At 39.3% G+C, this 23,716-nt stretch overlaps 1 long non-coding RNA gene across 1 annotated transcript; it reads right to left on the reverse strand.

The window, feature by feature from the left end:
- Window positions 1-725: 725 nt before the first annotated feature.
- Window positions 726-16,461, reverse strand: LOC106543363 (uncharacterized). Its single transcript, XR_015697159.1, has 5 exons — window positions 16,382-16,461; window positions 10,602-10,700; window positions 6,643-7,284; window positions 1,205-1,329; window positions 726-1,104 (listed from the first exon to the last, which is right to left on the reverse strand). It is a non-coding gene; the product is annotated as an uncharacterized LOC106543363 (long non-coding RNA).
- Window positions 16,462-23,716: the final 7,255 nt, after the last annotated feature.

The following is a 23,716-nucleotide window of genomic DNA, read 5'->3' on the forward strand; positions in this document are numbered from 1 at the left end:
AAACTTTTGACAAAGTCTTCCATGAGGTTTTGGTAGAGAATGTTATCAAAATGTAGCTTAGATTATGTTGCTGTTTGCTGGATACAGAACTGATTGAACAAGCATACCCAAAATGTCAGTGATCCTGTATTAAACTCTGTTCTATCTCCAAGGAAGCAGTTAATTAATTCCCTTCTGTGTGTAAGTTTGATGAGGGCTGAATGGGAACATAAAAACATAAGCATTGCCCAGAGGTGGGCTTCAAAAATTGCAGCAATGGGTTCACTGCCCTGTTGCTGGGTGGGCGTGGCCATAGTGGGTGTGGCTAGTCAGCCTCCTGCACCACGGTGTGTGGGGAGATGTTTTTTGCCCTCCCTAGGCTCTGGAGGCTTTCCTCGAGTCTCCAGGAGGACACAAACTGCTTCTCCCAGGCTCTGGAGACTAGAAACAGGCCCGTTTCCAGATTTCTGGAACCTCCGGTAGGCCCGTTTTCCCCCATCCCCGAGCCTCCGTGCGGGCCCTACACTTACCTGGCATGATGAACGGGCCGCCTGGCAACTCCTGAGAGGGACAGGATAGGTGTGGCCAGCCAGGGATTGCATTTGGGGGTTCACCAAACTGGGCAGAATCCTAGTTAGAGGATCGCCTGAACCCATGCAACACCCAGCAGCCCACCCCTACCATTGCCCCTGCCGGATTGGAACTCTGGCCCATCTAACTTGCAGACTTTTCTTATATTGGCCAAACAATGGCACAATGAAGTCCATCTGTCTCCGAGCAGATGGCCTTCAGAGGCAGTCACATTGCCATCAAGGCTAGCTGCCATTGATCCATATGAGTACAAGCAACGCAGAGGTTTGTAGATCAATGGGAAATGAGGTTCTGGGGTTTGGTTCAGTTTGTTCTGGAAGGACTTTCCACTTCCTGTGTACATTCAACTAATAGTTTGGTAGTGCTAAGCAAATCTCTGCATTTCCATATGATTAGGAATGCATTTGCCCATTTATATTTCTGTAATATATATTTTTGTTATGTTTCTTGACCTGGCAGCAGTTATCTTTGCCTTGATTACTTCCCAGCTTAACTGCTGCAATGCATTCTACACGAGGCTTCCTTGAAGAATATCTAAATGCACAGGGAAAGCAAAAGCATATTGTTTTATGTATTCTGTATTGAATTTGTTTTTTAATATTTTAATTTCTTAAATAGATTAGAATCTACTTACCTTGCTATGCACATCCAGATCCATAAGATCAACAGAAGAGGCCCTAATTCAGTGCCTTTATCTTCCAAGTTTGGTTCTCCAAAGTTGTTTGGAGCCTCAGCACAATTCCACAGAAAGTAATATTTCTGTTTTCAAGAAAGAAATAAAGACTTCTTTGGATGGATCTTTGTAGTTTGAATAGGTTAATAGTTGTTACAACTGTTTATCATTTAAAAAAAAAATCTGCTTTTTTATTGGTATACTCATGGCCTTGAGTTCTCTTCAGGCAGAAAGGCAGGGTAACATTTGTATAAATAATAGACCACAAAAAAGGAAAGGAAGGCAGGAGGCTGATTTTAAGCAGCAGCAGGATAGCCATCTGTCAGGGATGCTTTCATTTAAATTTCTGACCTTGGGAGGAGATGGATTTGGTGGCCAGCATAGCTTCAGCTCTATGATTCTTTAATGCTTTGAAAAGAGAGAAATGTGACGGGAAAAAGCAGGAAACTACATTAACCAAATTTCAACTTTATTCAGAGAAAGATATTTGCTTTGTGCCAGTCCAATCTAATATCTACTAGATATGTTGGATTACAAGTCTAAGACTTTCCAAAGCCATTCAACACTCTGACTTGAAATTTTGGGTGCTGCCAATATATTTAGAGGTTATCTGGTTGGGGAAAGCTGATTTCCATGTGCTTTGAATGAATACTGCATATGAAATGACCTGCAATTGGGTGTGTGTGTGTGTGTGGTTGACATGCAAATCTTGAGACAGTTTTAAAGTAATGGAGTATAACAAATCTCTAGTTTTCTCCATATCATTCCATAACCATATTTTTACATATCTTGTGTTGTGCATATTAAGACAGGTTGGACTATGTTGAGCAATGACTATCAGTAGCCAATGAATTGTTGAATGAAATGTAGCACAGCATCCTAACTCTTTGGTTCAGCCATTCAGGAGATGCACAGCTTTATAGATACACAACAGAGAACTTGACTGACATATTTGCAGTCTTGCATGCAACAAATAAATTTTGCCAATATGGTTGTAGTTGTTTGTCCATTTGTTTTGGAAGGGTGAAGTTCAAAGTGATTGCAAGCTTTTGACAATCATATTAAAGATGCTCATGATTTCAGATACTTTGGAGACTGCAAATTGGGGGCTCCAGCCTTTGCTTTTCAAAAGCTTCAGCAGAAGTGACAACAACTATAGTTGCTCTGGCTGAGCATGACAGGCGCTAATCATTATTCTGGTGGGGTGAGCAGACTCAAAGTTTCCCTGTCAGAAGATACATGTTCCTTTGGGCTTTATCCTTCTAACTTTTATCGCTGGCACTGTGACTTGAATAGCAATTTGGGTCTCTCAAGTGTAGCACAGCAGGCTCAATGTGCCAGCAGTGTGGTGCATGCCAAAGAAGGCTAGATTAGTATCTGTCTTATTCTTGCTAGAAACTACTTTTTTCTGCTCTTTCTTCTGCCTCCCTTTGTGGATAAAGACAATATGGATTCTTACCTATCATATTTCATATGTATTGGGAGAGCAAAGTGTCAATCCAAACAAATTTGTAAACATGTTGATTTTTTTGTATTAAAAATGGTATTAAAATCTAGTTCATCCTTCTGCATGTAGATGCCTTCTGGATATGTTAAACTGAAAAGTTCCATCTTCCTGGATTAACCCTCTTAAATTGGATAGAGTAACAATGAAAGCTACATGTATAGCTTCAGCTGGAAATTAATTAACTTTTCTCTATTTTCAATTTCTGACAATGACTGACAATGAGGTACACTGTATTCTGATAGATTACTTAATATATTTATAATGATACACTGACTGGTTGCCTTGTGGGATGCCTTTGCTTATAGCCATGTCCAACACTTCTGTTGATAAGTAGATTGTCCTTAAGCTTATGCGCAGCAATCACGGTTGATGAGTTAGGACAGCATGTGTAACTCAAAGGATAACTCTCCCAGTGGTAGGATTCAAAATTTACTACTGGTTCTGTGGGCATGGCATGGCTTGGTGGGCAAGGCTTGGTGGATGTGGCAGGGCAAGGATACTGTAATATCTCCATTTCCACCCCACTCCAGGGCAAGGATACTGTAAAATCTCTATTCCCTCCCCACCCCACTAACCTGCTTTCCAGCTCCATTCAGGGCAACAGAGGAAGACCCAGCCAATCAGCTGGGACTCTGTGAATAGATGAGGGCAGAGCCAGCCAGAGATGGTATTTGCCAGTTCCCCGAACTACTCAAAATTTCTGCTATCGTTTTGCCAGAACTGGTCAGAACTGGCTGAATACCACTAGTGTTCTCTCCCAACGCACATGAGAACCTAATAACTTTCACTGTAGAACAGGGGCAGGGAACCATGGCCTTTTTTGACTTGTGGACTTCAACTCCCAGAATTCCTGAGCCAGCATGGGCCATGATTCCCCACCCCTACTGTAGAATGTCAAACAAAGAAGCATCTCATCTATAACATATCATCGTCTTCATCATCCTTAAGCAATCCACTGAAAGGCCTATTCAGTGAAAATTACAGACTGTAATCTACAATGCTAGTTCCAGGCAAGTTGGCAAATATAAGTTTTTCAATTACCCAGTTCAGGGCTGAGACAGAGCGACTGGCTCAAAGTCACCCAGCCACCTTCAGTGCCTAAGGAAGATATATATCTTCTGAAGATATGGGTGTACATTGAAGACTGAAGTTAAATCTCTACTAACTTCTAAAGATGTAGAAAACAATCCATTTTTTCAGAGTAGTGGGAAATAAATTATTATTACTTTCTGACCATGACAGTGCACAGTTCTGAAAAACAAGTGCTTAATAGCCGGATTGTAGTAAACAGTCGATTGCCGAAAATGTCTAACCTTGTGTTAAATTCACTCTACTGCAAACTTATAATTCACCAGTATGACTTGTACCTCTTCATTTCACTCCCTGTGATATAAATCACAATGTGATAGAGCCTGGGTACAAATGATGAATTTTGTTAATCTCATTCTTTAGTATCCCTTATAAATGGCTTTAAAATACTATAGTCCCTTTCATTTCTCGACCTTGCCTCCCTGCTTTGCTGTGAGGGAGCTTTTACACTAGTTTCTATAGCAACTGGCTCTATTATATTTAAGACAGTAGAAGAAAAGGATTCATGTGGATTCTTGTGACAACTCTGATGGTGTATTCTCCTCTTATTTTCTGCTGTAATTTGTTCCATTCCCAGTTGGTCTGACCCTGTCTGCCCTGCATAGTGCCTTCGGTATGGGGATGGGGAGTGGGGAAGCACATGTTTCCGTATTCTTCCTGATCCTTCTTCAGATTTTATGGGTAGAATGTTATGCCACAAAATCATTTAAAATGCTTTTTAATTGAGTGTCCAGAGATGGATAGGTTGACCATGGAACTGAAGGATAGAGAAGAATCAGAGTACTATAAAGTGTGGAACAGATGGTATAAATGGTTGGACAATAGATGTGAGATACTGTATAAAAACTAAGTAGTATTTACAACAAATATGATAACACTGTATAAATCTGTAAATATTAGTATGTTTTAAGTTATTATATGATATTATACAACATAGAATATATTATATAATATATGATGAATTTCCAGCCCCACTTGAATCGTTATGACTGTTGTTGTTTTTATTCTGTCTGTCTTTTGTCCTATTTGTATCCCCCCCCTCCTTTGGTTGTTAGCCCCCACCTAGTCCCTCGGGAGTGGGGCAGCATACAAATTAAATAAACATAAACAAACATAAACATTAGAGCATATAGAAATGGAGCTTATGCAAATATGAATAATATTGACGATACTGATATGAAGTCGCTGTAATGAGTGGAAATTTGTGTTTTGTTTTTTAATGTTTTAAAAAAGCTTAATAAAAATATTTAAAAAATAAAAAAAATAAAATGTTTGTTAAAGCTGGCTGTCCTGAAATAATTGCATGAGGTGACTTTAAAGCAATTCATTCCATCCTTTTGAAAAGTGGTTCTGCAAGAAGTGAACCTTTTTTTCCCTGGGCAAACATCCCATTTAATAGGTGCTGTTATCATACACGTGGCTTGATCCTGGGGCAGCTTGGAGCAGGCCATCATGTTTGGGACTCCTTTCCGGGGCAGGTGTGGGGGAAGAGGAAGAGAATGGGATCTTCCTTGAAAGGAGGGAAATGTGACTTAGAGAATTACGATGACCTGATAACTTAAATGCTAGTTTACATGACCTCTGAAAAACTAAGGAAAAGGGAATGATTCCTGGCTTTGAGTGCAGTTCTCAGGAAAATTATTTATATGGATCATGTACAGAGCTTGCCCAAACTACCAATTCTCCTCCTCCTACTCAACGGCTATGCTGGCTAGAGAATACGGAAGTTCTAGTCCAGCCCCACTGGTTCAGAGGTGGGTTGCTCCCGGTTCAGCTGAACCGGTAGTGGTGATCTGGCCTGGGTCGCAGAATCAGCAGTGACCCAGGCTGGCGACACCCCCAAACCGGTTCCTCAGTCTCTTATGCCATTGCTGGCATGTTTCTGCACGTGCGCAGAACAATTTTCAGTCAACTGCACATGCGTGAGCAATGCATGCCGAAGCAAAGTGCACATGAAGAGAACCAGTACCAACTGGTACAGGAACCAACCCTGCGCTGGTTGATACTAATTGGGGATTGCTATTCAAGGGCTCTGGTGGAAGAAATGCCATTGGTGCATATCTCCTTATGAGGTCCCCTCCCCGCCCTGTTTGGCTTCGAAAGGACTGGCTAAGGGCCATCCTGCTCATCCTATTCTGGGAAACCTCTGTGATGGGAATGCTGTACTTTCTCAGTGGCTGGGTTTACATAGTCACTGAATCACTCACGATGCAATGACATTTGAACTGGTTGTATGCAAAGCCAGTACATTGGGTTACTTTATGGTTCAGTGTATTTTGCAGACTCAAGAAGGTGGATAGTCACGGTTAAGCATACCATGCATCAATTTCAGTGAACAATTTCTTTTAATAAAAGACACTGTGTATGTTCCTCTGTTCTTATAAAGGGAATCCCTTTTATGTAGACAAATACTCTTTGTTTAAAGCATCTTGTAATACCTTGAAGATATACCCAAGGCTAAAAGTAAATGAATGCATGTAAAACTGATTTTAAGAAGCGATAATTCAAGTTCTGTATCATCATTAGCTTTCATAAGCAAACAAAATACCTTAGATATGGAGGCATTCACAAGTTCTTATGGTACTGAAATCAAGCAAAGTTCTTCCAGGTAAACAGAATTTTTGCCCAAACACAGTGCAGATCAAACAAAACCTTTTTTTATGACAATGAAAAGCAGTAAATATTAGACAGGCTTCTGCTAATATGGAACTATGGCAGATACAGCTAAAAGCCTTGCAAAGGATGACCTAGGCATTAATGGGACGAGTCTCTCCATGGAGAAGAATAGGTCATTTGAAATCACCTCAATATGGGGTTGATAGGTCCAAAGAAAGCATGGTCTAATTGAGTTATCCCACTGGACGAGAGATATTGCAGCACCACTTATTTTGTCCTGGGTTAGAGGCAGATAGTTGCACATGCAGAGTCATACTGAGCTCGCTGTGAAAACATATGCAATGGTGGAAATAAATATGAGTTGGAGAGGTAGACACAAGAATAAGAATTAGCTTTCATGGATACTTTTATTTTTATGTTCTTCAGCAGACTAATTTGTCTGTTCCTCTGAGTCATCAGAAGAAACCCCATGAATCCTGAATTTTGATTAACCTTTAAAATGCCTAAAGACTTCATGCCTTTGAAACCTGAAAGTTGAATGAAGGTCCTCCTGTGTGATAAAGTCTATGCTGGCTTTAGAATTAGAAATAGCAGGTTCTACCTTCAGGTGGCCACAGTGGAAAATTCCTCATAAAGTATATTGCTTTCGATCTGCAATTATCTAGATAATTTCTCAATGCTTTTAACTTTGAAATTCTCTGGAGGTGGACTCCTGAGGCAATGCCTCTCAAAATCTTGTGAGGAGGCAGTTGGCAGCTGGAGTGGTGCTTTGAAAGAAGAGTGCCAGTTCTTCCCCATAGATGTCCTGAGATATATATCCTTTTGTGACCTAAAGAGAGGTGATTGAATTAGGCTATCATTTTTAATCCATCTGAAAAGGAACTATAAAGTAAATGAGATAGAGAACTAACTTTGCAGTGCAGGAGATTCCAGAAATCAACAACTAAATATTTATTTCTGGTTCTGCAGGGTTCTGTAGCTTTCCCTCATTTATCATTCTTACTAAAGAAGTCTATTCAACTTACTGATTGCATTTCCCCTTGTCTTTTTAAATCCCCTCTCCTCCTAGGGTTTAAATGCACCTTATCTCATTTGCTTCACTCTCACTAAGCATAAACATACATTCTGATAATGGAACGTTGTGTATTCAAATGTTTATATTCATCTGTACAGGTAACATCTAAAAATGATGAAACAATCATTGACTGACCCAGTGCCAAAATATTGGAACAAAATGGTGCAGTGTTGCTTGTTAAATCAAGGTTGCGTTTTATATATGTAAATCCATCACAGTTAATCATGACTGACTGGCATATAAAACCTTTTGGTGCAGCTTTCTTTCTTCCTGGACTGCTTGCTCTGAGGAAATTTTTAAAAGATGAAATTTGTAAGACTCATTTTTTAGTAACTAGATATTTTCCTTGAGGAGAATTATCAATATATAGTTTAGCTTTTGGCCCAAGAACAAGAGTGCTGGTTAGTTATGAATTCTTTGCATTGCAGTCAGCCATAAAATTGGGAAATGGCAGAAATAGCTGAATATGTATAGGCTCCAAAGCTAAGTAGGATAAGGCCTGTTAGTGTTCAGATGGAAGATCGCCAGACAATCCCAGGGCGTGTATACACACACACACACATACACGCACGCACGCACACACATACACACACTCAAAAGTGCATGTCAACTCTTGCTGGCCCATCCTGGAAGTGAGTTTGAGAACTTGGAATACAACATACATGGAGGACAGCAGGTTGGGAAGTGTGTTACTTTCACAAATGCTTATATTTTATCAACGTTCTTATGAAGGTCAGCTCAGAATAATACTCTTTAAATCCTGAATTTTGAGATTGCAAATGGTTAAAAAGTCAGGACATATATACATGTGTTGTAGAATCATTTTCTTGCAGGTTCTAATTGTTGCAAGAATGCTACTAAAAATAAACGACTACAGATTAACTTTAAATTCACTCAGTTAATATTTTTTTAAAAAAAGACAAGGCAAAAACAAACCTTCATGTTCAAAATCTCTGGAATGCTTGTATGCAGTTGTTTTGTTTGTTTGAATCATTTGGGTCAAAGCAGCACACCAAGATTTGAATATGTGGAGGGTGAAGCAGCATCCTGAACATGCCAAATGCCAGATTTTATTCTGAGATCCTGAGCAATACTTTCCACGTCCCAGACTCTCTTGAACCTTGCCCATTTCTAGTTTTTCAGTCACGGAAGAGAAGCACTTATCACTGACTTCATGTATCATGTGAGAGGCGATTCCCGGCCTATTTTCCAGGGATCCAAACAATCTACTGACATCATATACTAACTATAGAGCTATTTTGGCTGTAGGTGAATAAATAATGTAGCTGTACTTGCAGAGGTTTTTAATGGCACAGCTTGTACTATAACTAGACTGTCAGCCTTGAATAATCAGAAGCCTCATTCTCAATTGCAAAGAAATCTTTGATGAATATTCAGAACTATTACCAAGGAAAGCTTTCAAAGACTAGCTCATTTTCCAGGTACAAACCACAGTGAAGTGACAAGAGACCAATAACCATAGCATGACTTTTCCACATTTTTGTGTCACTAAGGCTTGCCCAATTAAAAAAGGTTGCATTTCTGTTGGCAGTCAGTTTTGAGTGGTCACGAGAAGACTTGTGTGATGGATTCTATGTCTGGAGAGAATTACGTATGTTCTGAGAATATAATAGAACTCGAGTCTAGAGTTAGCATTCCTTCACTCAAAAGAAGATAAGAAAAAGTATGTATCTATTAGAGAGAGTCTTTTATTTTATTTATTTTAATATTATTTATATAGCCACCCAGCTCCCAAGCAAGTGACTCTGAGCAGTACACAACATTTTGAATAGGACAAAATAGAACTCTTTATTCGCCAAGTGTGACTGGACACACGAGGAATTTGTCTCCATTGCATAAGACCTCAGTGTACCAACAGACAACAAGATCATAAATCATAGTTACAATCGTTAATCATAAGATACATTTTTTTGCTTTGGTTATTTTGATGCTATCATTCTGCCTTTAGGCAAATACTCTGCTCTAAAATGAAGACTTTATCCTCACAACATTTAGACGAAGTAGGTTACATGGGCAGACAGTGATTGGCTTGAAGTCCTTCAGTCATCCGTGTCTGCACCTGAGTCTTCTTCCCAGCCCCCGTCCAGCAATCTAACAAATCTCTTTGCTATTTTGAGCCTCTTTTAAATGTAAATATCAGCACCATTCATAATGTTTAAGGGCTCAGGGTTTCCCCTTTACTATGGGAATATTGCAATGTTCATTTACCTCCACTTCTCCAAACATCAGTAACTCTTCCCACGGGCCAATTTCCTGTTAAATGTTTTTGGGAAAGCTCTGCATTTCATAAAGTACTACCAAAATCAAACCAATAACAACAAATCCAACCAACCTCCCTCCCCCAAGGGTTAATTTTATGATTCCCCACTGTATGATCTTCTACCATTCTATACTCCACAGTCAAACTACTGTGTTTCCCTGAAAATAAGACCAGATGTTATATTAATTTTTGCTCCAAAGGGCTTATTTTCTGGTTAGGTCTTATTTTGGGGGGGAAATATATTAAATGGCTGACAATCTTAACTGGGGCTTATTTTGAGAGTGGGGCTTATATTACGAGCATCCTGAAAAATCATGCTAGGATTTATTTTCCAGTTGGGTCTTGTTATCAGGGGAAATAGGGTAGGTTCTACAAGACACAGTAGAATAAACAGAGAATTCTAAGGCATCTCTTGAATCCAACTTCAATTGTCTTGGTAATACAAAAGCTCAAGGGGTTGTATCCGGGGATTTACTTTCCTTTTCTTCCCAAAGAACCACCCAGTGAAATAGATTGGGTTGAAAGACAGTGGCCCAATCTCACCCAAAGAGTTTCCAGAGCTTATGGTCACCTTATACTCTGTCCTGTTCTAACAGTTAACCATTATGGTGTAGTCCCAGAGATTTAAGTTGAAAAGCTTGCTGCACTCGTTTTAATGACTGTACTATGCTTTAATTATTATGGCATTATTCTTTAATAGCTGCTTTGAATATTGGCTGGATAAAAAATAAACCACAAACATGCAATGTTCTAGTTTATAGATAAAGTTAAGTAAAAACATTTTACCTACCAGAGTACCAGCTCAAACAGGTTGGAAACTGTTGCTTATCAAACTAACTGGAGACCTGCTGCTAGATTCCACAGCGTTCATCCAGCAGTTCAATAGTTCCTGAAAAGAGAAGAAAAGAACAGCTGAAGTAATTCTGTAGCATAGCCACGTTATCTAATGTTTATTTAATGTGATATTGCACAAACTGGAGAGAAAATATCAGTGCTGCAGATCTACAAATATACAAAATGACCATGTGAGTCCAGCGAATCAATCAAATAATTTGTAGGGCCTGAATTAATAATGCCTGCAGTGTAGAGCAACTGAACGGTTACAGAGCTGCATTAGACTTTCCGGACAAACAGACAGACAGACACTTCAGCTTTGTCCCTGCAAATTGAAAGCACCTCTCAGAATGGTGGTTCAGATTAAAACTGTTTCCTTTGATATCTTTCTGTGTTTTGGGGCCTTTGCTTGAAAATGTGTTTATCAGAGTTTAGTCAAATAAGCAACAAAGGGGTATACTATAGGGTATAAGCAGCTGCATTTTGTGAGCTGCTGTTTATGTAATCACCTAATGAGCTTTGATTTCAACCAGGAACAATATCAGATTCATTTTTCTGGGTGGGCAGAATGGGACTTCTGGCTCCAGCATTTCAAGCCAGCATTTCTGGAAGCTAATTCACTTAGAAAATTCCAGATTAGGGAAGGAATATTTTATATGCTGTAGGTATGTTTCTTCAATAATATGTAAGGTATCTTACAAATAGTTTTCTTCACATAATGTTTAGAGACTATCAGGGGTTGTTTAAAAGTTAGGGAAAGTATGTTTTGGGAAGTATGAGTCACTTCAAATAATTGTCAGTTCATTCCTGTGAAAGGTGTTAAGATAAATTCAGGGTGTATGTTCTCAGTAAGTGTCTATTGCCTATACTGCAGCAGGTTTATGTAATCTTTTATTTGCATAGCTAGCTTTATATTTAATCTAATATGTCATTGCTTGGAAGTAAATCCTTCAATTCTCTTTGCTAAGATCATGTTGTAAATGCTATTCTCCATTGCAAAATCTTTATAAAAGAAAAATGTGGGGTTCACATATAGCACTATGGCTAATGTAGTTTGTTTTGGGTTTTGTCTATTGCAGTGTGTAAAACTAGCTATTGTAGCTTAAAAGCTATAGTTTATTGTTTTATGTAATCAGGCCAGGATAGCTTCTTTAGCCAACAATAGTTTACTGCAATGTATGAATCCAGCCATTACAGAGCATATTTTCAACATTTCCATCTTGTTCCTTGGTCAGTCAATAAGACAAGATCAAAACGTATCTCTTAAAGGTTATAAATTGATTAGTGTCAGAACATTCTACACATCTCCTAAACAAGAAACAGCTCAAGAAAAGAACAGCTTCCATTAGGGTGGTGTTTTTCAGAAATGGCAACTTCAAGATGTTTGGACTTCAAGACATGTTTCTACATTTTAAAGTTAATTTGAAAATAAATCTCTTTGGAGTTTGTATCTAGATGGAGAACATCCCAGGTCTATTGGGCTCCAGGTTCCCACAGTCTGTTCTGTGCCATGTAGTAGCTTTAATCATGGTTCAGGGCAGTGGTGGATTCTGGATCCCGTTGCAACCGGTACGGTTCAATGGGGCCCAGAGTGTCCCACATGCAAGCGTGCAGCACACATGTGCAACGCACACATGTGTCCTTACCTCTGTGATGCTCCAGCAGCTTGGTGGAGCATCTCACAGGGCGCCGTACGCTGTTTGCACATGCACGGAAGCGCTGAAGAGCTCAAATACAGATAAGGAGCTCGAGTGGGCCCTCCGGAATACTGTACCGAAACAGTACCCGGTGTTCCCGGCAGGCATCGGTACGGCTGTACCGGGGCGTACCATCTGCAACCCACCACTGGTTCACGGATAGTGGAGCTATTTTTTGCAAAAGTGAAGAAGAAAAGAATTTTGCTGCAGTAGGTTGGCTCTTAGGATAAAAGGGACAATATCTTTTAAACAAGGAAATATTTAGCTTCATGCTAGAATTGGAAGACAGAGTCTTCCAACAAATATGTCCTGAGGTGTAGAAAGTTACTGACAAAAGCAGCTGCAGTTTTCCATTTTCTGCTGGATTTTTTAAAAGCTATGCAGGAAATTCTGCAAGAGAATAGTATACCTCCCCTGGAAAGACTTATCCTCCCAAACCAAAAGAACATTTTAAAAAAGCTTTATATAAAGGCTATCAGAATAAATACATGCTTTCCATGATGTCACAGACTCTAGACTTGGATGGAGGCCTCACCAATTATAAGTTGTAGCATTTGGGGACATAAAGTGGGAGGAGGAGTTGGCCTTCCCAGAAACTGACTTGATTTAATTCATGTGAGAACCTCTGCGTGGGAATCACTTAAGCAAGTAGCCAACTTCCACCCTCAGCTGATTGTCTGAGAGACGGCCATGGCTTACCTGTGTCCCGGTGAGCAAACATTTATTGCATTCCTAAATGCTTGACTGGCACATTATGCAACTGAAAGAACAAGTCAAGAAGTTGACTTAGCTGCCTCTGGGCTGTAGTGACTCAACTCAATCAAAACTGGGTTACCTGCTGTGATGAGTTCACATCATCACAGCCTGCCTTTGTTGTGGGACAGTGCTTCAGCTGGGTTTGGTATGCTTCCTAGATCTGTCTTCTGACTTTTTATTTTGGGCATAAATACTTATGTTTCTTCTTTACTTCTCAATATAATTTAGCTGTCTCTTTTCTTGCTGATTCTTTTACTGCAGTGGACAAAATAAATGCATTTTTTACAGTTCTGATTCTTGATAAGTTTCAAATCTGTGCAGTTTTGCCAGACTTTCCATTGGGATAATAAAAACAACTTAGATAAACATGGTGATCTTTTTCTTATTCCATTCCCAATGCTAAGCCTTAACCACAAACTTTTTCACTGGAAGAAAATGGCCTTTTTCCACCTCCTCCCCCCTCCCCCCAAATACATTTTAAAACTGTATGTGTGAATGTTTAAGAAAACACACACAGCTGCTGAGGTTTTTATGGCATTCCTATAAGAGTAGAGGAAAATATTTGATCAAAAAGGTAAAATAATTGCGATTCTATTTTCCCATATTGCCCAGCAAATGTCAAGCATTCTCAATCACAAACAGAATTTGAGACTTTCTATAGTCCTGATGTGTTAGATATTAAACTTTGGTGACCAAATACCCTGCTGCTTGCATTGCTGAAAGATGAAAGTTCTAGGTCTGAGGTTATATCAATTGTGTTTTATTTATTAAATTTATTTGCTGCCTGTCTCATTTTGAAGTGACTCCGGGAAGCTTATAGCATTAAAAACATTAAAATCATAAAGAATTTCTAAAATAATAAAAATGGAAATTACAGTTTTGTATCTCACACCACAACAACCAGAAATCTATGTTAATAGAATGGTGCATGCTCAGCATTGAGATAGAAATATCTACACAAACAAAACAAAACCAGAAAATATTCTTGGAGACATTGACATAGCCACCACTCTGAAGCCATTGTAGCAAAGACACCAATATATCCTGTGGGCATAAAGAGAGATGGTGAAACTGGTTGTCCCGTTGCTATAGCTCAGGGGTTAGCAACCAGCAGCTCTGGAGCCACATATGGCTCTTTCATCCCCCTGCTGTGGCTCCCTGTTGCCAGTCGGTGCCACAATTTTGAAAGGAGCTTCCAGTTACGGGGGGGGGGGGGGAAGCACAGTGCACCAGGAGGAGACTCTATAGCAGGTGGTGGGTTTGCCAGTCGACTCCACAATTGATAGGGCTTTCAGTTAGGACAAGTAGAGGAAAAAGGATGCTGCTCTAGGAAGAGACTCTTGGGGGGGGGGGGGTGAACTGGCTTTCCAGTTGCCTCCAGAATTGAATGAGGGGCTTCAGGTTAGGACCTTTGTGGTTCCTGGTGTTTTCTTTTCTGTGGGAAACGGGTCCAAATGGCTCTTTGGGTGTTTAAGGTTGCCAACCCCTGCTATAGCTCAATCACGTAAAGAATGCAGAAATAGGCAGGGAATAGAAATCTCCAAATAAATTAATATTAAACATTATTCAGAATAAGTTACTAAGGACAGAACTGTTTCAAAGTAGTTTCATCTTTAGCAAAGCATTTCCATTTGCCTCAGGCCACCACCTAAAAGAAACATTGGGTCAGATAGTATCTACAAGCAAGAGGGCAGTTTCAATGCAGAAGCAAATGTCCTTGGAGCTCATGGTTCAAACTGACCTCCAGTGGGTTTTTGCCTATTTCTTATTATTAGTTGAAAAGAGGAATGAGGAAACATGAAGATATACAAATGCACATATGCTGTTATTGGAATTGTTTCATGTACTCCTAGGCGAAAACATGTTCACAATCCTAGAATAGAATAGAATAGAATAGAATAAGAGAGTTGGAAGGGACCTTGGAGGTCTTCTAGTCCAACCCCTGCTTAGGCAGGAAACCTAGTTTGGTGGTGCTAAAATCTAACTGGCTACTGCAGAATTCTACAGCATCGATGATGTGAATTGGAGCCAAAATTTCCATCTCTAAATGATGGAATCACTTAGTCCGATTTCACAACTTTTTAAAGTCATAGTCGTTCAGTGAATCATGTGGTCATTAAGTGAATCCGGCTTCCACATTATCTTTGCTTTTTGGAAACTGTTTGGAAGGTCACAAATAGTGATTACATGACCCCTGGATCAGAGGTGAAATTCAGCAGGTTCTGAAGAACTGGTAGTGGAAATTTTGAATACGGTAGTTCAGAGAACCCGCAAATACCACCTCTCCCTGGCCCCAGAGTGGGGTGGGAATGGAGATTTTGCAGTATCCTTCCCCTGGAGTGGAGTGGGAATGGAGATTTTGCAGTATCCTTCTCCTGGAGTGGGGTGGGAATGGGGATTTTGCAGTAACTTTCTCCTGGCGTGGGGTGGGAATGGAGATTTTGCAGTATCCTTCTCCTGGAGTGGGGAGGGAATGGAGATTTTGCAGTATCCTTCTCCTGCAATGCCCACCAAGCCACACCCATAGAACTGGTACTAATTCTTTATGAATTTCGCCACTGCCCAGGATTTTACAACCACTGTAAATACATGCCAGTTGCCAAGGGTCCAAATTTTATTCACGGGACTATAGGGACACTGCAATGGCTGCAAGTCGGAGGACTGGGCATAAGTCACCTTGTACAGATAGTCACTGTAAAAATATTTCTAAAACTGAGATCAGCTGGAAAAGGGGTACGTGTGCCACCTGGTGCATAAAATCCATGGAAGTATGCACCACCAATGTCACACCCAGCCTTTTAGCAAGCTGTGGGGATTTGATTACCATTAGACGAGGTCTGTTTGTGCAATCTTTTCACATAAGGGATCGCTGGCTGTCCAAGGGGGAGAGAATCAGAACAGCTCTGTTGTTTTCTTCCACTGCCCTCCATGGGGATAGAGAAACACGATCCCGATTCTTTTTGCTTTGTTGTACTCCTTCCTGCGGCTTTTCCACTGCCTTCAGACTCTTTGCCGAGGGCAGAGGGAATCTGCTTAGCCTTTACTTTCTCACATGGTTCAGATGCGCAGGGGTGTGATTGTAAACAAAGTTGTCAAATGCTCCAGAACTGTCTACTCCTCCTGTGTCTTGTTCCCATCATCCGGGAGAGGGGGGGGGGCTTTCCAGCAAGAGGGCGTAAGCAAACAGAACAAAACAGTAATCTGGAGCTCTGACAGCATTTTAAAAAAAACACAAAACTTTAATGATAGGTTATCTGACTACCCAAGGTTTGGATTCACTTACTCTTTCTTAAGCACATCTGGTATTTTGTAACAATTTAAGTAGCAGGAGACATAGCCAGTGTTGCCTTGCAGGATGGAAACTCATCAGGGAAGCCAGTGAACTGCACAGCTCCACAGCTTTTTTGTACTCTGGGCACCCGGCCAATGTAGCTAAAATATGTGGATTGGCACTGAGTTCTTGCCACGCAAACACTTCTGGAAATTTCGGTGTTCAGGCCTGCCAAGTCCTTTATGCGTAACATGAGTTACTCTCTTCCTGAGCGGTTGTTTTTAAGCCTTTGCTTGTCTATACGGTTAAGAAGAAATACAATATCTTTAACTTAAATTTCCATTTCTCTGTTGCCAAGGTCACCGTTTCAGTGAATTAGTAGGAACTTCCCAAAGCATTTGTTTTAGTTACATGGAATAAAACATGTGGAAGAGAACTCTTATTTCCTGGAAATTTCTTGAAAGAAAGGCTGTCTGATTAAATTGAGATTGGTTGGCATCTGAAAATGGTAGCTAACTGGAAGACAATTGTTTCATGCTTTAAAAAGGCATATAAAATAACGTGATTTATCGTACATTAAAATACCTCTGCTTGTCAAGCCAATGTCTTTGCAACCACAAATATGAAAGAAAGATAATCATCTTGTCAACACAAAGGATAATTTGTTTCATCTGCCTGTTGTTAAAAAAAAGCCCTTCCCAAAAGCTGCTCCATATTTTTTAATATTGTGTGAATCATACAACTGCATACCTTTGTAGCATGGTGCTTAAGTGATTATACTGTAAAATCTGAAATCTGGCAGTGGATGTCCTGAGATTTGCAGCATACTGAAATTATTTTTTTTTAGAACTGAGCTGAAATTGTGTCAGTACTGGCATATAAATTAGTTAAATAATAGTAAGAAAAGACATAAAACTTTATTTGATTTTGATTAACTTTTGTCTCAACAATTCACAGCAAACAGTTGTGCTTTAAAAAAAACAACTGGCTTTGATCCAGATTTATCTAAACTAAACATGCTTAAACTCTTCTGGAAGGGAGAAAATACACAGAAAAAGAGAGGATTGTTGCTAGCCAAGTATAAAAAAAAACATGATTTCAAGTTACATGGATATCCCCTTTGTATATATATATATTTAAACCAAAAATTAAAAAGGAGTGATACTTGTCCAGATTGAGGTTAGTTTAATACATTTCAGCGTTTTGAACATTCACTGTTAGGATTATTTGCTTTGTGAACTTTTGTAGCAATAGCTGGATGGAAATGATGGCTCCTTTTCTACTATGGGCCAGCCTTTTCCCTCTCTCTCATACACATTATATGATGTTTATGGCTGAACATGGTGAGTAAGCCACTCATAAATGAGAAATAGGAAGGATCTCAAAGGATTCCAAAAGGATTTAAAAGATGGATTTTTCTGTAAATGACCTTGTGGACACTGCCCTTATCTGTGATATTATCATATGGTCAATCCACAGAAAGCATTCACAGTAAGAATAATCACTTACTAATGAAGGCAATTATTGTACTGAATACCCATCAGTTCTCCCATTAGTAATCCCTGCGCCTGCACCTTTCCTAGATAAACCAAAGCAAAACCATCAGTTCTTATTTACATTTGCATGGACAGCCAATGTGGTATAAGTTGTCCACCCTCAACTATGATAATTGTAATCCATGCTCAGCTATGGAAGCTCTATAGGTGACTTTGGATCTGTTCTTTTCACTCAGCCCACTCAACCTTATAGGGTGGTTATTATGGCAATAAATAGGTTCAGTGCTATATTTAAATATAAGCATATGCTAAATAAAAACATTGCATGTGAGTTTGATTTATTGTTCATCGGGGGTCCTTCATCAAAAAAATTGTCAAGAAGATGAGCTACAAAATACAATCTAAAACAAAACAAAACCATGAAACAGCATTCACAGTGGTTCAAATATGTTAGGGAAGGCTAACAATATATCTAGAAAAAACATTTTGACAGTATGCCAAAACAGTGGTAAGATCAGCATTGTTCTTCTACACAGAAAAAGATGTCATATTTTGGAGGCTATTTGGGGCTATTACTACCACCTTGGAAGGCTGGAATTGAGGGGGGGGCACCAAGAAGAAGAATGCAAATTTAGAGCAATTTGTCCCTTCATATTATAAACCAACACAAAGTTTCATTGTTTGAAATCTCAGATATAAAGTGACATAAATGGGCAATTCCTCCAGTGTCACTTTCCCTAACCTGTAGCTTTTCATCTGTAAAATATATTTGTGTCCGCACATACTTACTTATACTGCAATTGTTCCACCAATAATGCAATAACTTCTTTTCTTAAAAATAATTTTCAATTTCTGTGTCTCCATTCCAACTCCACTGCAGCTTGAATTCAATGGGCTTCTTGGAAAAGATGCTTATTGGATTCATATCAGAATCATCTCAGCACCACCTTTCATCTATCTGTTACTCATCATTCTTTTCAGTTGCCTAAAATTTCCCATCCAAAGTGATTATTTTGCTCATTTCTCTGTGTCTCAGATGTATAAAGAGGCGAGACTTATACTGGCTTAGACATAAGAAGGCATTTCCTTATGCCTGCCAAGTTAGCAAAAATGTTCTCCATCCTAGCTACAGATTACAGACCACCCTGTAGCATTTTTTTCTAACCTGTCATTGTTTAGATCTGCTTGGACTGCAATCCCTTAAATTCTCCAGGCAGCAGAATTGGAGGAGGGCTTCCCAATTGCCATGTTGGGTATGCTAACCCAAACATATGTTTTATGAAACAGGAAGCCAGGGTCTCTTACTAACAAACATCCATCTTGTTCTGAAGGATAGAGTTTACAGGATGTGTTGTTAACATTCCAGTCCCAAATTATTTCTTGTCCTTAAATGGGATTGAGCAACTTAATTTTACATAATGGTCCCTGCCAAGTAAAAGGTACTTGCAAAATACTTGAAAATTATTTTTATGTGTAAATCTTTAACTTAACAATTCATTTGACTGTAGAATATGCGTCATGCCCTTTCAGGAAAAAAATGTTCTCAAGAACATGAATGGCATTAGGGAGTTAAGATGTCATATTTTGTTTCCTTCTGTACTCCTCCACTTTTTAAAAACTCTCTTCCCATAACTCTTGGACAAAACACATAGTTCATCTGAGTTAAGCCAAGCCTTAAAGATCAGTCTGAGCCTTTAGAATCAGGCATGGAGCTCTTTACACCGTGTGACAGAGAAGAGTCTGAAGAAGAGGAGGCAAAGGGTGAGATTCTTGTTTAAGGCTTAAGCTTGTGGTTGATTCATAAATCTTTAGAGCCAGGGTCTCCAACCTTGGCAACTTTAAACCTGGAGGACTTCAACTCCCAGAATTCTGGGAGTTGAAGTCCACCAGACTTAAAGATGCCAAGGTTGGAGATCCCTGCTTTAGAGAACCCCCAACCAGGTGAGCTTTTGAAGCACTTCTGTTTTCTCTCAGAAAGTCAGTTTGCTCTGTATCAGTGATGAATTGGGGATGATGGGATTCCTATCTGGATCTCCCAGTTCAAGTCCTAATACCTTTCCCAAAACACAGCATTCTTTTCCTTTCCAATTTGTCCACCCTCTCGGATATATTGATTTACACTTTGCAGGAATCATCCCGGGAGGGTGGTGGTGGAAATCAGGGATGTCTACAAGTGTCCTACTCCATAGTATAATAGTGTCTTGCAGATGTTGCATTGCTATAGTTCCCAGATATGTAAAGATTGTTTCTGATCCTTCTGTAGCCCATTGTTTATGGTAGATAGAAGAGATGAGTCTATAAATAGTAGTGACACAGCAAATTAGTTCTACAAAGAAATTAACTTGGAAGTATGTAAAAGCACTTATGGAACAGATACCTTATATACTTTATTACTGATTTTCTGCATCACTAAAAATGAGATAAACTATCGGGTTTTAAATCTCTGCTTTTTAAAGCAGTGGAACTATCAGATGATGAAAAACCTCAAGGAATATTATACAAATGCAAATCTAGGTTAAAGCTGAGGCGGCTTTGTAGGTACATATTTTTGTATAATGAAGAGACAAATCAGTGATGCAGTTCTCAACAAGGAGGCACTGCATGTTTCAGCTTTAGTGACTGGGAAGACTTGCTTTATCATGCATTCAAGATCCAATGACCAAACTATGGAAAGCAATTCAGAGAGTATCTTTGTTAATGTTCCCAACAATCAGCAATATGGAAATGCTCCTAAGGAATTATTGTTATGTATTGCTATGTAATCTAAGATACAGGGATAGGAGTGAGAAACAACCATCCCCACCTTTCTTCTTTTGGTCTAGCACAAAAGGCAGCACCTCAAAGGAGCAGACAACTAATTCAGCAAACTCTGACTCAGGGTGTCTCCAGACAGAGGGGCTTTGTTATTGTATCCTGTAGTAACCAGGTGTGCTGAATCAGCATCCCTGCCTGCTCACACCTGCAAGGATTGGTGAGGAGCTCTGTTCTGAAAAATCATAGCAAGTACAAGACCTACCATTGGGTGCGGGAAGATGCAAAGTGGAAAATGAAGGTTGGCTCCTAACCAGAATTTATATTGGAATTGTTAGTATTTCTTCTGAAGGGGCTACAAGTTCTAAACTAGTGTGCATTTCTTCTCCATTTTTCATTTAATGCTTAGGGGTATAGAAAGACTGCTGTACTTGTTTCTTGAACTACAAGACATATAACCAGAGCTCCAGGGGTCTGTGAGTCTTCACTACCGTAATAGTAATTACAGGACAGTGGTGGGATACAATTGGTATGCCCCGCTATGGGCATATAGGTGCCTGCTGGAAGTACCAGGTACTGTTCTGGTACAGGTGCTCCAGAGGGCCCACCCACCCGCCCGCTTTCCTTACTGCTATTTGAGCCAATCGGGGCAGTTGGAGCATCACGGTTGGTAAGTACACATGCGTGCGCTGTGCACATGCTGTGCACATTCAGATGGTCAATGCCGGGCCCATTGCAGCGTACTGGTTGTAATGGGATCCGGAACCCCCCCACTGTTACAGGATTATGAAATCACCTAGTTGGGGGGTGGCTAGGATACATCATTAAACACCATTATTCCATGTCTTAATTTAAAGTTGTGTTATATTTCTTGGTGCTTGAAGAATTTCATGTGGCCTCTAACTCATTTGTTGTGCTACAGGGATTTTCTGGATCCATGTCATTAAATGTGATAGACATCTACTTTAGGATTAGAATATTTGAAGGGATGCCTTCTCCATAGCCTTCTGCTGGCCTACCAAGGTCTTCTTCAGGCTGCTTTTTCCCTGGATATCCTTATGCTCAGCTTTCTAGCTGAGGCTAGGAAGACAGAATTTTTAAATTCCAGAAATTCTCTCTTCCACTTTTCTCTTCTCATTATCCTTTTGGAAATGAGTGAGAGCTTTACTTTTAGGATGGCCTGGAGTTGAATAATTTTCATTGGTCTCCTTTTTCTCTCAATATTTTAAATGACCATTACATTGCTTATGTTGCTTTTCTGTTTATTAGAAATTGGAAACATGTTTGCATTTGTTAAATTAGCTATTTCACTGTACATCACCTACAGCAGAGCTAAGGTGCATTTTTAATAATCAGATTTATGGTTAAAATGTATTTTAAATAACCAAGGAAAGCAAGTATATGCTTATTTGTACACTAAGGAGAGGAAATATGATTCATTGTACATATTATTCCATTCAATAAACATTATAGTTCAGAAATATCTGGAAAACTTACAAGTTCTCCACCTGTTGACATGTAATTGGGTTCAGTTGAACTCAGTGAGACTTGTACATGTGTTGATTTGAATAAGGTTGTGGCGTGCTGGGAAGGTATTTATTTTTTTTGTCTCACCTTGAAAATGACTAGCAAGTGCTGCAGTTAGCTCTTCAAGAGATGCTTTCATAGGCACAAGCTGTTATGGAGGGTTAGGGACAAACAATAGATTTATCTTAAGGACTATATTCATATATCAGGCATTGTGTGATGTATTTGATATTAATCTACTACAGCCTAAAAAACCCATTCAATTTACAACCACAATTGAGCCCAACAGTTTTGTTGCTAAGTGAAACATTTGTTAAATGAGCTTTGCCCCATTTTACAATCTTTCTTACCACGGTTGTTAAGTGAATCAGTGCAGTTATTAAGCTAGTAACATGGTTGTTAAGTGAATCTGACTTTTCCATTGACTTCGCTTGTCAGAAAGTCACAAAAGGTGAATCACATGAACCCCAAGGACACTGTAACCATCATAAGTATGAGTCAGTTGCCAAGTGTCTGAATTTTGATCACGTGCCCATGGAAATTCTGCACTGGTGCTAAGTGTGAAAAATGAACATAAGTCCCTTTTTTACTGCTGTTTTAACTAAATGAACTGTTGTAAGTCGAAGATAATAATAATAATAATTATTATTATTTATTTGTCAGTGCACAACATATATACAATGAGATTGGTTGACTACCTGTATTGTGCTTTATAAGGCACAAATATGTAAGCTAATCATTCAGTATCCCTCACAGTCTCTTCCATTTGGCTGGAGACTGTTTCAATATAATACTTCCTTAATTGTACTGGGCTAAGCTACTGGTAAGCCAAGATGTTGTCACACAGATCAAAGTGCGAGAACTAACTTGTATTTAACAAGTACTTCTTAGGTGAAATGTGTGGGTGTAAGAAGACATACCCTAAAGGGAGTGTCCATTTAATGTAATTAGTTGCCAGGGTTGACCTTTGTGTTAGCATTTATGTTTCACATGTCCACCCAGACTCCCATTGAGTCAGCTTTTTGGTACACCACGAGTTATTCAAATGTTCACGGTGGAACACCAGAAGGCTTTTTTTATGTGGCATCATAGAGGTTTCTGGCATAAGATAGAAAGCTTTACCATGGCTTATATGATGTCATTGAGAATATGCATCTTTTTTCTGCATTTTGGGGATTTTAAACATTTGTTTTTTCTAGTTTATGCAATATACTTGGAAAGCACTTGGGGGGAGGAAATGCAAACTTTTGCCATTTCTTATTTTCCTCCTGTTAATGCTTCATTTCTGAATTTAAGCTTTGTTAGAAATAAAATGCAAATTTGTATTCGCATGATCATTCTAAACTCACTTCAGAATGATTGTCATTTTTATCTCTTATGTGCAGGTATCCAACAGGTGATACTTTCTTCCTGGCACTATCCATGCAGGATATGTTCTATTATTAAATGGATCCCTGCCATGAGCTGTTAAAGATACTGGAGAAAAGGAACACGAGTTAGAATATATAGTGTTACTATAAACCAGCAGGGTGAAAATCCAATCCACCTATTGCACACTTTAATTAGTCCGTTG

Source organism: Thamnophis sirtalis, unplaced genomic scaffold (assembly GCF_051295495.1).
Source record: "Thamnophis sirtalis isolate CommonGarterSnake01/CBP01778 unplaced genomic scaffold, rThaSir2_p1.2 scaffold_6, whole genome shotgun sequence".
NCBI lineage: Eukaryota > Metazoa > Chordata > Lepidosauria > Squamata > Natricidae > Thamnophis > Thamnophis sirtalis.